A 15391-nucleotide genomic window follows, 5' to 3' on the forward strand; every position below is an offset into this window, starting at 1 on the left:
AGAAAATAACGAGTCTGTATAGTGTTATATAATTGTAAATATTAACTATTTTAATAAAGTTGTTATTATCTAATAAATGTTTTATGTTCTTTTATTATTATTAATGTTTCTTAAATACTTGAACATACTTACGTATTAAATCTTATAAAAAATCGCAAGTATAACAATATATAGCAAATGAAATATTACATTATCTACTTACCAATGTTAATCCAAAAATGCAGCGTAAAAAATATTTTGTTTAAAAAAATAGTAATCTGTTGGCATAGTTATGAAAAATTATGAAAAGGATTAATATTAAGAAATACTAAACGGTTTATAAAGTATAAACCAATTATAAGCAGAACCAACACGAAACAAATTCCAAAGTAAGAAAATGATGTTTTGTTAATGGCGAAATTCATCAACAGAGTAGAGCGAACAGTTTTAAGCTGCTTCTGTACCGTTAAATTAATAATTTTTCGATACTGATCCAATTAAATTACAAAATATAATACAATATAGAAAACTTACCTAATTATTGAATATCTCCAAAAATAACATTAAAAGTCCCATTAAAATCTAACATGTCATTATCAGCATCATTTGAATCATGCAGCTGAAATTGCAACGCTACCAAAACGTAAGTCACAATGCTACCGGTAATCTGAAAAGAATAAGAACTAGCTGTAAGTGGAATTCTGTCTTAAGGCAATTAAGGCATCGTGCCTTAAGGCAAATTGCTGGAACTTCCCGTGCCAAAAATTATTATTTTTTTAAAAACGATTAACATTTTTGAAAAAATTTTACTTCGAAAAAATAAGATTTTTTAGAAATTTTAAATTGGACAAAAAATTACTTTTTTTTGAATTTTTTATTTTTTTTTTAAATTTTTAAACAATTTTTTTTATAAAAATTTTTTTTGGAAAAAATGTTATCTTCATTTTGACATATTTTGGAAGATCTGAACTTTTTTTCAAAGCAATCGTACTGCTTTGACTGCATAGAGACAAAATATAAAGCGCGTAAGCGCCGCGTCGCTGTCTAACGGAAAAACATTGGTACGGAACCCATAGGAATGTAAACAAAACTTATACTTATTGTTAAAATCTCAATAAAATATCTGATAATTTGATATGCATATGTCTAATGCTTAATGATTATTGTTGACCGCCAAATGTTATTTTTTTTAGTTTTTTTTTACTAGATCTCTGAAACCGCTAGACCTATCTTCATGAAAATTTGATCAAATCTTCATCCTGTTAATACAAGTAAAATGTTTTTGAAATATACAAATCGGACGCTCCGTTCTCTTGAAAACTGAGTTACCGTTTTTGGCTCTTTTTGCCCCATATCTTCGGAACGGCTAGACCTGCCTTTGACAAAAACTAATCAGCACGTCTCCTTATCAATACGAATCGAATGTTTTTTGAATTATTCAAATTGCTTCATACGTGTTCCCGAAATCGTCGACGAAAATTTGTATCCGAACACACACACATGCACGCACACACACACACACACACACACACATACATCAATTTTCTCCAAGGTATGCCAACATATTCAGAAACCTCTGAAATGTGAAGATATATAAAAAATTTCATTTTCGATTTTTTTGCGATTACTTACCCTATGGAAAGTTAATTATAAATAAATCAATTTATCATCTCCAGAACATTAACAATCGTCATTTCATTTCGAATCAAATTCCAAAAAAAAAAATAGTTGCCAAATTTACACAAAATTGAATAAGTGCTCCCTCATAGTCACAGTCTAAACGCATTTGCAAATAATTCTGTGCGACATTTTCACTTATACTGTGCTCAGCTTGGCGGCATTTTCACATTTTTCAATAATTTTCACAAAATTGGAAAAGTGCTCCAATACACAAGCAGTCTAAACGCACATGGGTAAACATTTGTACCAGAGTGGCGCTTAGACTGTGTTTAGCTTGGGTGATTTTTTGAATTTTTAATCCAAAATTACAAAAAAATTTTTTGAAAAAAAAATTAGAAACAAAAAATTTTTTTTCCAAAATCAATTATTTTGTTGAAAAAAGCAGAAAGTTCTTTGAATCATTTAAATCGGACGCTTAGTTCTCTCAAAAACAGACATTTTTTTTAAATTTAGCTCTGTATCTCCGAAACCTCTGGGCCTACCTTTGCCAAAAACTAATCAGCACATCTCTCTATCAATAGGAATCGAATGTTTTTTAAACCATTCAAATCGGTTGATCCGTTCTCTCAAAAACTCGCTTTCTATTTTTTGCACTCTTTGCTCCATATCTCCGTAACGGCTGGACCTGCCTTTGCCAAAAACTAATCAGCACATCTCCCTATCAATAGGAATCGAATGTTTTTTAAACCATTCAAATCGGTTGATCCGTGCGCCCGAAAACGTGGACGAAAAAACGCGGACATACAAAACACACACACACACACACACACACACATCCATTTTTTCTGAAGTATGCCAAAATGTTCAGAAACCTTCAAAACGTCGAGAAATGTAAAAATTTTTGATTTCGATTTTTGGACGATTACAATAACTTACCCTACGGGAAGTTAAAAAATAAATTAAATGATTTAAAATTGGATAAATTTTAAATAAGAAATATTACTTATTTCTTATTAATGTGTCAGTTTCAGATCGTCTAAAATCTTTTATAATATTAGTATTTCAATATCTGAAGTTTTCTCGAAAATCATTTAGAATCGTACTTATTCGTTTTTCGTGGAGATAATTATAAACGTATTTTTACTAACGTGCCGACAAATATTCAGAAATAAATTTATCAAATACCAAATATTATTTTTATTGAAGTTCTTTTAAATTCCCATCCTAAATAAATTGTGTATGTGTACGCAATCGATTTCTATTTTTTTTATAAAATACACCTACAGATATTATCATTAGTCACTAATAGTGAGCAGAAACTATTACCGTTTGCTTTGCATCTGCATATTTTAAACGTTATTGTTATTATTTCTAATATTAGTTTTTTTATAAAAACAAATTTTCTTTAATGATTTTGTTGAATATTTGTTTATTTTATAAATGAAATAAAGTTCAACTTATAACGTTCATTTAAATTAAACGCAGAAACTTGAATTGTATTAGATGTAACATTCATTACTAAACTAGGAACAAATGCATTCAGCAGATTGTTGAGTAAAATATTTTTCTACTAGTTGGTATTGGTATTTTGCAAGTTACATGAACTTCCCGATATGTGTAAATAATCGACTTAAATAATAAAATATAAATTAATTTATGGGTGACTAAAAGTATTTCGAGTGGATTTATTACACATCATTGAGAATGAACGTACATACAATCGTTATACCAAATAAATCGTCTAATTTAATGTCAAAAGAACTGCTCATTTTCTCAAACTTTGATGAATTTTTAAAATTAAACTACTTGTCGTAAGGCCGTAATATTCTATAAGACCATAATATATATCGCCAAAAAAAGTTCCATAAAAATCGGCTTAAATTTTATTTTCAACAGTTAATTACAAGAAAACGGCTCGGTAGATTTTCACTTAAAACTAATCAGTATCATTCCCAACTAATATCTTTCGAACAGTATGATTTTTAATTTTTTAAATCGATTCGGTAGTATGAGCTTAAATGTGGACGAAAAGTTTAACAATTTTTTTTTAAATTACAAAGAAACGGCTCGGCAGATCTTCGCACAAAACTGATAAACGATAGTCCTCATCGAGATCATCGAATGGCTTTTCAATTATTGAAATCGGTCGAGCCGTTTTTGGGAAAACGTCGATTTATGGCAAAAAATCTGTACATATACACACACACATACTTTTTCCAAATTTGATCACATTCGATTCAGAATGGCTCGAAACGTCGAGAAAACATAAAGTTAGCTAATCGGATTTTTTGATGAAAACAAACATCTCCTTCGGGAAGTTAAAAATGGGTAAAAGCCTGATTAGCGGATTATATATTTTCTATCTTGCATACAATAATTTAATAAAACTTATTTACTGAATAGTTTATAGTCGCAAAAAAATGTATTTTTTTCATGGTCATAATCACTGTTTTGGAACAGTCTATAATATATATTATCAAATGCATGTCACAGATGCAAAAATCAAATTTCCAACCATTAATGTAGATTTAAGTAAAACATAATATTAATTAAAATGACATAAATGAATATTATACGTGTTCAAACGGTTGTAAAATTGCTTAATGTTTATGGTGAAAGTTAAATTTAAACTATTAAATCATCAACGGCTATAAGATAACATTTTAGATAATAAACGTGTTAAACACATCGTACAATGAGAAATTGATTATATGTTAGAAAACTGTTATATATATATATATATATATATATATATATGTGTGTGTGTGTGTGTGTGTAATTAAGTTTGAATAAGTTTTTTTTTGCTAAAGAATAATTTCAATATTATTTTATAAGAAAAGTCTGAATATCCAACATCAACTTAATATAATAATTTTATAGATACTTAAATTATCAAATCTAGCCAAAAGATAGCATTTACTTGTGCTCTAATTGCAATAAATTGTTGATTTGTAAACTAAACTTAAAAACTTCTAATTTAGTATTTTTGCATAAATATAATATTTTAAACTCTTCAGTAAAAATTAGATAATAAATCTTCTCAATTTTGGCCACCGTAAGTTAATTATTTGATATTACTAATTTCAATAGTAACTGTCGAATCAATGAACATTTTTTAATATTCTATTATATTTCCGCAAACCTTAGAAAATTGAATCACCTAATATCAACAACTATATCATCACCGATTTCAGGTTAGTATATGAACAAATATATGTGATTAAATATTTATCTTTTCAGAGATCACACAAAGTAAATCTAACAATAAATGTTTAATTTGTGAAAGTTTTGATAGAGTGCCAATTACGTACATATATAAAATGAGCAAATACATATAAGCACACAAACAGGAGTATGCATAAAATGTTCCAACTCGCACTGATTGCTAAAATTAGTAAAAAAAAATTGTTTAAATAAAATTATAATATAAATGTTTTTCATTAGATGTCATATACTAGTATTAATAGACTTGGATAGTCTTATAATAATTCTCCAAGATGTTCATATCAACTGATGATATCAAATTATAAGATGAAACGTATGAAAATTAAAAGAATCTCGTCTTCCAAGATTTCATTCATATCTATTCATAAGAATATTAAACCAGTTAAATTTAAATAGTTGAATATACTATTAGATAAAAAGTATGATATTAGAAATTATTTAATATCAGTAAAACTAACATAAATTGCAATCATACATACTCAAAGATAATGAAAATTTTTCATCATCACAATAGTACTGTATATGCCCTGACCGCGCCCGTTTTAAAGGTCAGATATATGCGTACATTTTTGTACATTTTCAAAATAATATAAGTTTGCAATTAATTTGAAAATGACTTACTGGGGCGATAAGCCTAACACCAATTGGAAATAAACCACTAACAGTAAACCTGGCTGGCAATCTGAAAAACAATGTATCAATCAGTATTTAAATAGTTTATTAATGATATAAATAACAATAAAATATAAAACATATATAATTATATATATATATAATATATATGAGTTGTTAATGTGACTCATACATATTTTATAGTAATTAACATTTATCCTTAGGCCGAACTTTCTTTTTGAACTTGATATTTCTCCGTTATAATTTTTTGATTCAGCCATAGAAATTAGTCAGCATTTTTAGTGAACGTAAAAAAGTATTGCATTAAAAACTGCTGATAGAATATATTGGTTCAAGCTATTTTTTACTATACCTATTCCAATACGAAATAGTTCTTCAAAATTGTTTTATACTTGTTTTTAATATGGTGGTGAAAATATAATATTTGATAAATATAAATATAAAATTGAACTTCTCTCCAAATCCTCGAAAAATTGTCTACTATAGTGATCCAAAAAATTCGAGAAAGGGGATGTATGTTATTGATAAGTTCTTCGTCTAAAATTAGGGAAGATAAAACGTAATTTGCGCCAAAGCGTTCTATTCAACTGCAATTCAAAATGCCAGTTACCAAAATGATTAGACTAACTGAATAATTTAACCAACTTGGTAAAAGGTAGCAAGCAATAATAGCGATGCTTAATCATAATAAAATATAATATGAAATTTACTATTCTAAAATAACACTTTCAGTAAAATGTTCTCTAAAAATTACAAGTGCTCAGATGGAATTTCGACTAACTAATATTTCTATATTATTAATTACACTATATTCGCAACTACGTATAGATTTTTCATTCGAAAATTCAATAATGTACTACAAAAAAAATCACAAAATAATAAAAATCGATGCAATTCAATTATGTACTACAAAAAAATAACAAAATATTAAAAATCGATGCAATTACGAATCTAAATAGTAATAAAAATATTATTTATGTACGCTCTGATATCAATATTAAAATTTCGTCGATAAAATCTCCAAGCATGTATAGCTAAATTTAATATATAGCATTTATCTTCTATTTAAGAGATACAGCCAAAGACATAATCATACAAATAAAATATATAATATAAACAATAAAAGTTTCAGAAAATTATATTCAAAATTCATTTTTTTGTTGAATTGAATTTTCTAACGGAATAAAAAAAAAACAAAAATCAAAAAAAAATATTTGAGAAAAAAACAACTAATAAGTTATTTTAGTTATTTTCAAAATTTTATGAATAATTGGACATACCTGTGTAATTTAGCACAAAACATTCTCAAATGCGCTGAAACTATAAGATGATTATCTTTCCAGTCATTTTCATCATAGCTATTATCATGTTTAATATTTTCTTCCTCGAATTTTTGTTGGAGACATTGAACGCAGAGGTAATGATGTGGTTGACAAGAATTGCAACTATTTACAGCGTCATCTTCAAAACTTACATGTTTTCCTGTATATTTAGACTTGTTTTCACTAGAACTATCTTCAAAACTGTAAGTATTTGGTTCATTTTCATTAAAATATTCATTTTGCCCTTCAGCCGTCGTGCTATAAAAGTGATCTTGATTCTGTATAAATTTTCCATTGCCACAATTTTCTATATCAGTTCTTACTTCACATTTCACATTGTCTTCACAATCGTCAATAAAATTCAGTTCACGATTTTGATCTAACAAATCCATGTTTCTGTGAACAGTTATTTCATTCTTTCTAATTTTCGAATTATGTACTGATTCACCGAATATATCATCTTTTGGATTAATTTTATTTTTATTTTGTGCTTTTAGGACAGGACTAAGTTTGGTTTCGCCTTCGCAAAGATTATCTTCAGAATACGATGTTACGCAATCCAACAATGTTGCCAAGGGTTTGCTGTGCTGTAATTTATAATAGAAACTTAATATTAAAACTATTACATAGATGTCGTGTATAAATATACCAGGGCCAAAAAACATTTTAGCCATAGACAGAAAAATATAAGACTATTTATGTTAAAAAGTTATTTTTCAAACTTTTTCAAAACTATAGGTACACGTAATATACACTTCCATCTATATTTGCTGTTTTATTTGCAGTATATACAGTTTTTTCAGCTGAATTTAAGACAATATTATGAAAAATTTGAATTCTAAACTAGTGGGGCGCATGGTATCGTGCCTTAAGGCAAATTGCTGGAACTTCCCGTACCAAAAATTATTATTTTTTTAAAAAGATGAATATTGTTGAAAAAAAATTACTTCGAACAAATTAGATTTTTGAGAAACTATAAATTTGACAAAAACTTACCTTTTTTTGAAAAAAAAAAATTTGAAAAAAAAATGATTTCTTTATTTTGACATATTTTGGAAATTTTGAACTTTTTTTAAAGCAAGCGTACTGCTATAACTGCATAGAGACAAAATGTCAAAGCGCGTTAGCGCCGCTTCGCCGTCTAACGGATAAACATTGGTACGGAACCCATAGGAATGTAAACAAAATTTATACTTATTATTAAAATCTCTGTAAAATATCTGATAATTTGATGTGCATATGTCTAATGATCATTTTTGACGCCAAATGGCATTTTTTTTATTTTTTTCAATAGATGTCCAAAACCGCTATACCTGCCTTCATGAAAATTTGATCAATTCTTCATCTTGTCAATACAAGTAAAATGTTTTTTGAATTATTAAAATCGGACGCTCCGTTCTCTTAAAAAACCGAGTTACCATTTTTGGCGCTTTTTGCCCCGTATCTTCGAAATGGCTAGACCTGCCTTCGCCAAAAACTAATCAGCACGTCTCCTTATCAATACGAATCGAATGTTTTTTGAATTATTCAAATCGCTTCATCCGTGCTCCCGATATCGTCGATGAAAATTTATATCCGCACACACATACATACACGCACACACACACATACATCCATTTTTTCTGAAGTATGCCAAAATATTCAGAAACCTCTGAAACGTAAAGATATATACAAATTCTCATTTTTGATTTTTTTGCGATTACTTGCCCTACGGGAAGTTAATAATATTTAATTAATGATGTATTGCATTTTATTGCCTTTCAAATGTCATTGAATAAAAAATAACATTCAAAATACGTAAAAATATGTTACATAAATATTGTAATATTTAATAATATTTTGAATTTGTTGAAACTTTCTCAAAGTTTTAATATAATAGTTTAAAAAATATTATAAAAATTCAGTAATGAACTGATTTATATAACTATCAATTAAAAATCAAATATAGAAACTCGAAATGTCAGAAAGTTTTAATTTCAAAATGGAACTAGCTGTAAGTGGAATTCTGTCTTAAGGCAATTAAGGCATCATGCCTTAAGGCAAATTGCTGAAACTTCCCGTACCAAAATATAAAGCGCGTAAGCGCCGCGTCGCCGTCTAACGCGTAAACATTGGTACGGAACCCATAGGAATGTAAACAAAATTCATACTTATTGTTAAAATCTCTATAAAATATCTGATAATTTGATGTGCATATGTCTAATGATCATTTTTGACCGCCAAATGGCATTTTTTTTTACTTTTTTCATTAGATCTCCGAAACCGCTAGACCTGCCTTTATGAAAATTTGGTCAATTCTTCATCTTGTCAATACAAGTAATATGTTTTTTGACTTATTCAAATTGGACACTCCGTTCTCTTAAAAACTGAGTTACCGTTTTCGGCACTTTTTGCCCCGTATCTTTGGAACGGCTAGACCTGTCTTTGCCAAAAACTAATCAGCACGTCTCCTTATCAATACGAATCGAATGTTTTTTGAATTATTCAAATCGGTTGATCCGTGTTCCCGAAATCGTCGACGAAAATTTGTATCCGCACATACATACACACACGCACATACATACATACATACACACACACACACACACACACACACACACACATACATCCATTTTTTCTAAGGTATGCCAAAATGTTCAGAAACCTCTGAAACGCAAAGATATATAAAAATTTTCATTTTCGATTTTTTTGCGATTACTATAACTATCCCTACGGGAAGTTAAAAACTGAGATTTATGAGAATATTGAAGAATAAAGAATTGGAAACTGTTGAAAAATAGGAAATTATTTTATCAGAATTAAATTATTAATAATATTAATATTTATGTGATATTAGTAAATAATAGCTAAAATTTTAAATCCATTATATAACGGTATGAAACTCGAGATTAAATCTAAAGAATTTAGATCTAAATTGTGAAAAAATCTTAACAGTAGTAAAAAAGTTTTAATAGTTTTTTCCGTGATCAAAATCTTCAATTTACTGGCCTCCGGCAGCTAAAAGGCAAAATAATTAAAATTTTTGGACATAATATGAGTTAAATGAAAAATTAAAACCGTTTGAAGCACAGAACTGATTTTTATAAATCTTATACTCTGCACACAATTTAAAAGTAATTTCATTGCTGAAAACTATAACAAATTATTACTACTACCGGCATTTTATGACACAAAATAAATTTAAAGTTTCATACAGCACCATGAAGAAATAAATCAAGAGAAACGGTTCATTAAGGTTTAATGAACAATTCCAAACGACAGTGTACTTCTACTTTCATTTATTTTTGCGGTATTTGGCTTGGTAAATATTCACTAACACACATCAGAAAACAATTAATTTAAATCCAATTACTTCTTATGGAGTATCTCAAAACTTTACAACATGAGATTTCTGAACTACAAATATTTATTAAAATGAAACTATTAAAACTAACAACTACATTTTTAGCTGAAACTTTTAATAATTAGTTCTATATAATTGAATTAGTATTTAAATGACAAATTGCAAAAAATATATTACATATATCGCACAAATTTTTATCTAAACTTAATTAAGGAACTATTAGAATAATGCTCGAGTGAAACAGTATATTAAAAATCGATTTTATAATCATACTCAAATATTATATATTAAAATAATAGAACAAATTAGAATGAAATATATAACAAAATGCTCAACGTTGATTAAATTCAGAGAAAAGTCTTTGCCATTGATTTAATTTAAAAATTTCGATGTTATTGTTTTTGTCTGATAGTTGTAGTCCAAAAGTAATATATAAATCATTATTATGATTTATGTAGTCTAAAAATAAACAAAAATTTGGCAGCCACTGACCAAAAGACCGTAGTAGGTCCTTAGCAATGTTTTAGACGTTTTTTTTTGGTTCGGGAATGGTGACACAACATTAATCTAAATGGCAGTTATAAACCCCAAAATGAATACACACCGTTTAAATTTATATAAATTGCATTCATTCAGGCGAATTATCTTTATATTGCATTCATTCAGGTTATATAAAACATATTTGATTCAAGGAAGTGTTATTACGATATCTGAATTTTTAAAAATTAATTTCCTCTGAATCCTATGATTATATTATTAGCCTATATCTCCAATGTATGTAAGTAGTTGATGGCGGAAATACCAAACAAATAGTTGGCATAAGTATATAATATAGTAAATCATTATAATGTATGTAATATAGTCAAAACGGTCATTGTTCTTAACTTTGCAATATAATACGATTCGATTCAGGCGTAATTCTAGCAAAGAAAATGTCTTATTTTAGCGCTTTCAACACAGAGAACAGCATTTGTTATCACATATCAAATTAAAAAACTAGCTGTAAGTGGAATTCTGTCTTAAGGCAATTAGGGCATCGTGCCTTAAGGCAAATTGCTGGAACTTCCCGTACCAAAATTTTTTTTTTTTTTTAAAAACAATTAACATTTTAGAAAAAAAATTACTTCGAAAAAATAAGATTTTTGAGAAACTATAAATTTGACAAAAAATTACTTTTTTTTGAAAAAAAAAATTGAAAAAATAATTATTGAATTTTTTTTTTTAAATCTTTTTGTTTGAAAAAAAATGTTTTCTTTATTTTGACATATGTTGGAAGATCTGAACTTTTTTTCAAAGCAATCGTACTGCTTTAAATGCATAGAGACAAAATATAAAGCGCGTAAGCGCCGCGTCGCTGTCTAACGGGTAAACATTGGTACGGAACCCATAGGAATGTAAACAAAATTTATACTTATTGTTAAAATCTCTATAAAATATCTGATAATTTGATGTGCATACTTCTAATGATCATTTTTGACCGCCCAATGGCATTTTTTTTACTTTTTTCGTTAGATCTCCGAAACCGCTAAACCTGCGCTTATAAAAATCTTCATCTTGTCAATACAAGTAATATGTTTTTTGAATTGTTAAAATCGGACGCTCCGTTCTATTAAAAACTGAGGTACCGTTTTTGGCACTTTTTGCCCCATATCTTCGGAACGGCTAGACCTACCTCCGCCAAAAACTAATCAGCACATCTCCTTATCAATACGGATCAATTATTCAAATTGCTTCATCAGTGTTCCCGAAATCGTCGACGAAAATTTGTATTCGCACACACATACATACTACGCACACACACACACACACACATACATCCACTTTTTCTAAGGTATGCCAAAATATTGAGAAACCTCTGAAACGTAAAGATATATAAATATTTTCATTTTCGATTTTTTTGCGATTACTATAACTTACCCTACGGGAAGTTAATAAAACTTTAAAGACCTTTCTTTTAAAGGCTTTTTCTTAAGAGCAAGACTAAATTTTAATACCTCTAATATTAAGTTATGTTTTCATCTAATCAACTGAAATTGTTTACGAATGTAATTAAAAAGTATAATTTTAATATTAGCTAAAGGACTTTTATAAAATTAAAAGCTTCAAATTTCAAAGTTTTCATATAAAGTAATATTATAATTAATAATTGCATTATTTTATAATTCCCATATAATTCCATTCAAAATAGCATAACAGTAACCAAACTTTATCATTTTATTTTAAACTCTTGCAATAATACTGTACTGCATATTATATAATTAGTCATTGGAAAAATTTATTTAACTTTCTTTTAAATCAAAAATAAATAGTGCAATAATGTATTGTTACTGCTTCAATAAATATAATAAAATCAGCTATCAAAATTTAGCATATTGAAAGATATGTTTCATTATATAGCAAATATTTGTTTGTCGTTACCAAAAACACTAAATAAAATGTAATAAAAAATGGCGAAGTATAATATATGTAATAATGACTAGTGGGGTGTATGGCATCATGCCTTAAGGCAAATTGCTGGAACTTCCCGTATCGTAATTAAAAATTTTGGTACGGAACCCAAAAAAATTACACAAAATGTGTACACATTATTGAAATCTTTATAAAATATCTGACAATGTACATATGTCCCATAATCATTATAGACCGCCAAATGACATTTTTTTAACTTATTTTTATTGAGAGTCCATAACCGCTGGGCCTGCCTTCCCAAAGATTATCAGTTCTTCATCTTGACAATACAAGTAAACTGTTTTTTGAATTATTGAAATCGTACGCTCCGTTCTCTTAAAAACTAAGATACCGTTTTTGGCACTTTTTGCCCCGTATCTTCGGAACGGCTAGGCCTGCCCTCGCCAAAAACTAATCAGCACGTCTCCTTATCAATACGAATCGAATGCTTTTTGAATTATTCAAATCAATTGATCGGTGTTCCCGAAATCGTCGACGAAAATTTGTATCCGCACACACACACATACATCCATTTTTTCTAAGGTATGCGAAAATGTTCAAAAACCTTTGAAACGTAAACATATATAAAAATTTCATTTTCGATTTTTTTGCCCTACGGGAAGTTAATAAATATATGTAATAAATAATTTACTCACTGAGTCTTCAACACTTTGTGCAACATCGAGAACAAGGACTAAACCGGCAACACGAAAGAATATAAAAACGCAATCACTGCAATCTATAACTAATGATCGCAAACTATCAGGATTCGTTTTTTCATCAGGATGGTTGATTCTTCTAATCACTGAGTACAGTCGAATCACTATCACAGACAATTCCACGCAGAGGACAACGGCTATCTAAAAATTGAAAAAAAAACAACAGTTGTCGAATGGTAGACATTATTATTAATAATTTTAATAATTACTGCAATATCAATTTTCATGCTACTAAATCTCTTGCTAATAATTTAGCTTACCTGGGGATTAAATGATACATTTGCTGATCTCAATGTCACACATATTCGTTCATGAAGTCGTCGAAGAAGATCAAGATTTCTTGCAATATATGCACACTGGTTTTCATTTTTTCTTCTAGTTTTCATTCCATGAGTTATAATTTCTGGTGAGTTGAACATTCGGTTGCCTTCTGAAATAATGAGGGGAATAAAATATTTAGTGATAGTGACAATATCTAGACACACTTTTTTCTATTTTGCTGGTCAATAATAAAATAGGTTTGAGTACAATTTGATTTGGTTTATTTGGAAATAATATAAAATCATACACCATTTTGAAACTAAAAAATATCTATATACCTTTTTTCACAGCATGCACATTTTTTCATGCAAATCAAATGATTAACTTTTGTAAGGATTAATTTGCTATTTTATAAACAATCTCAATGACATATTTCGATAAAATTATAATATCAATTCCTTAAAATATCCTTAATAAGTAGTAGTTTTATTATTATTATTTTACCTTTTCCTAAGAATTGTTTGAGAACTGTATCAAAACAAGCAAACATCCTGACGTAAAGTTTGCATATAGCGCAGAAAATATTGTAGAATACAAATGTCATACATTGGGATGCAACTGTTGCATATGTTGTCAGATAATTTGTTTCTCCAAGTATCCAGAATGTTAATCCGAATTGTACTAACAACTGCAAAAAAAATATAATTGAAATATAGATAATGGTAATATAAGAATGTTATAATGTAGTCGCATAATATTAGGTTGTCAAATATCTCCCTTCCGCTTTTTTGCTCTTGGTTTATGATACAAAAAGACGGAAGGGAGATATTTGACAACCTATTAAAATAGTCTTTATTCGCTTAAAATATTCTATAACTTGTTTTAAGTTCATCTTCTGCATTAAAAAAAATAATTAAGTAATTATGAGTTTTTCTGGAATGTTCATATTACAATATCCTACTGCATGAATTAGCAATGATAGTTGTAACAATGTTATTCTATGTACTTCATATTTCCCTGAATTGACACATTTGTGACGATTGTCTGTTATGGTAGGACAAAACAATTTTGGAACAGTAATATTAAATACTATAAAACAAAGCAGTTTTAGAATGCCATAGTATAGAACTAGTTGCCAACAGCTATTCTGTAATAACACAGTAAAACAACAATTTAAAATAGTTTCCGCAGTGTAAGGTCTTATTACTGATACGCACTTTCTAAACGTCTGACATTTATGGTTTTGGTTCTTTTTCGAAAATTTTGTGCCAATTGTTTCTTAGGATCGCATTAAGTTTATTTTTTTAAAAATAATATGAATAAAATTAAAAACCAAAATTATAACAAGGGTGTACATAACAAAGAAGCGCAGGGTCTATATATTACATCAAATTATAACAAATGGTGCGCATATAAAATACATGATGGCAATTTGATTTGTTAAAATTATGGTAAAAAAATATTTAAAAAAGAGAAAATGTAAAAAACGATAATTACTCTTATTATTAATAGTAAGTAATGTAAAAAATAGCAAGTTATCGCTATGTATTCTTTATTTTCCAATGCATTTTCAACCGCAAATAGATTTTTCAGTTTCAATGAACTATGTAATTGATCTCATATGATATGACTAATATGATTCATGGTCGATTTTTTTTTAAAAAAACATAATTTGATATATGGAGATTCTACTAGTATTTAATTAAAAATACACATTCAAGTCCATTATACTTACATACAAAATTAAAAGTGCCGCTCCAATACGTTGGCCTTTACTCAATCTTGATCTAGCTTTTAAGCACAATTTTGGTCCACTAATTGCTAGAATTTGCGAAACCTCG

Source organism: Ctenocephalides felis, unplaced genomic scaffold (genome assembly GCF_003426905.1).
Source record: "Ctenocephalides felis isolate EL2017-DRISC unplaced genomic scaffold, ASM342690v1 CF-g0.4_SCAFFOLD_03571, whole genome shotgun sequence".
NCBI classification, from domain to species: domain Eukaryota; kingdom Metazoa; phylum Arthropoda; class Insecta; order Siphonaptera; family Pulicidae; genus Ctenocephalides; species Ctenocephalides felis.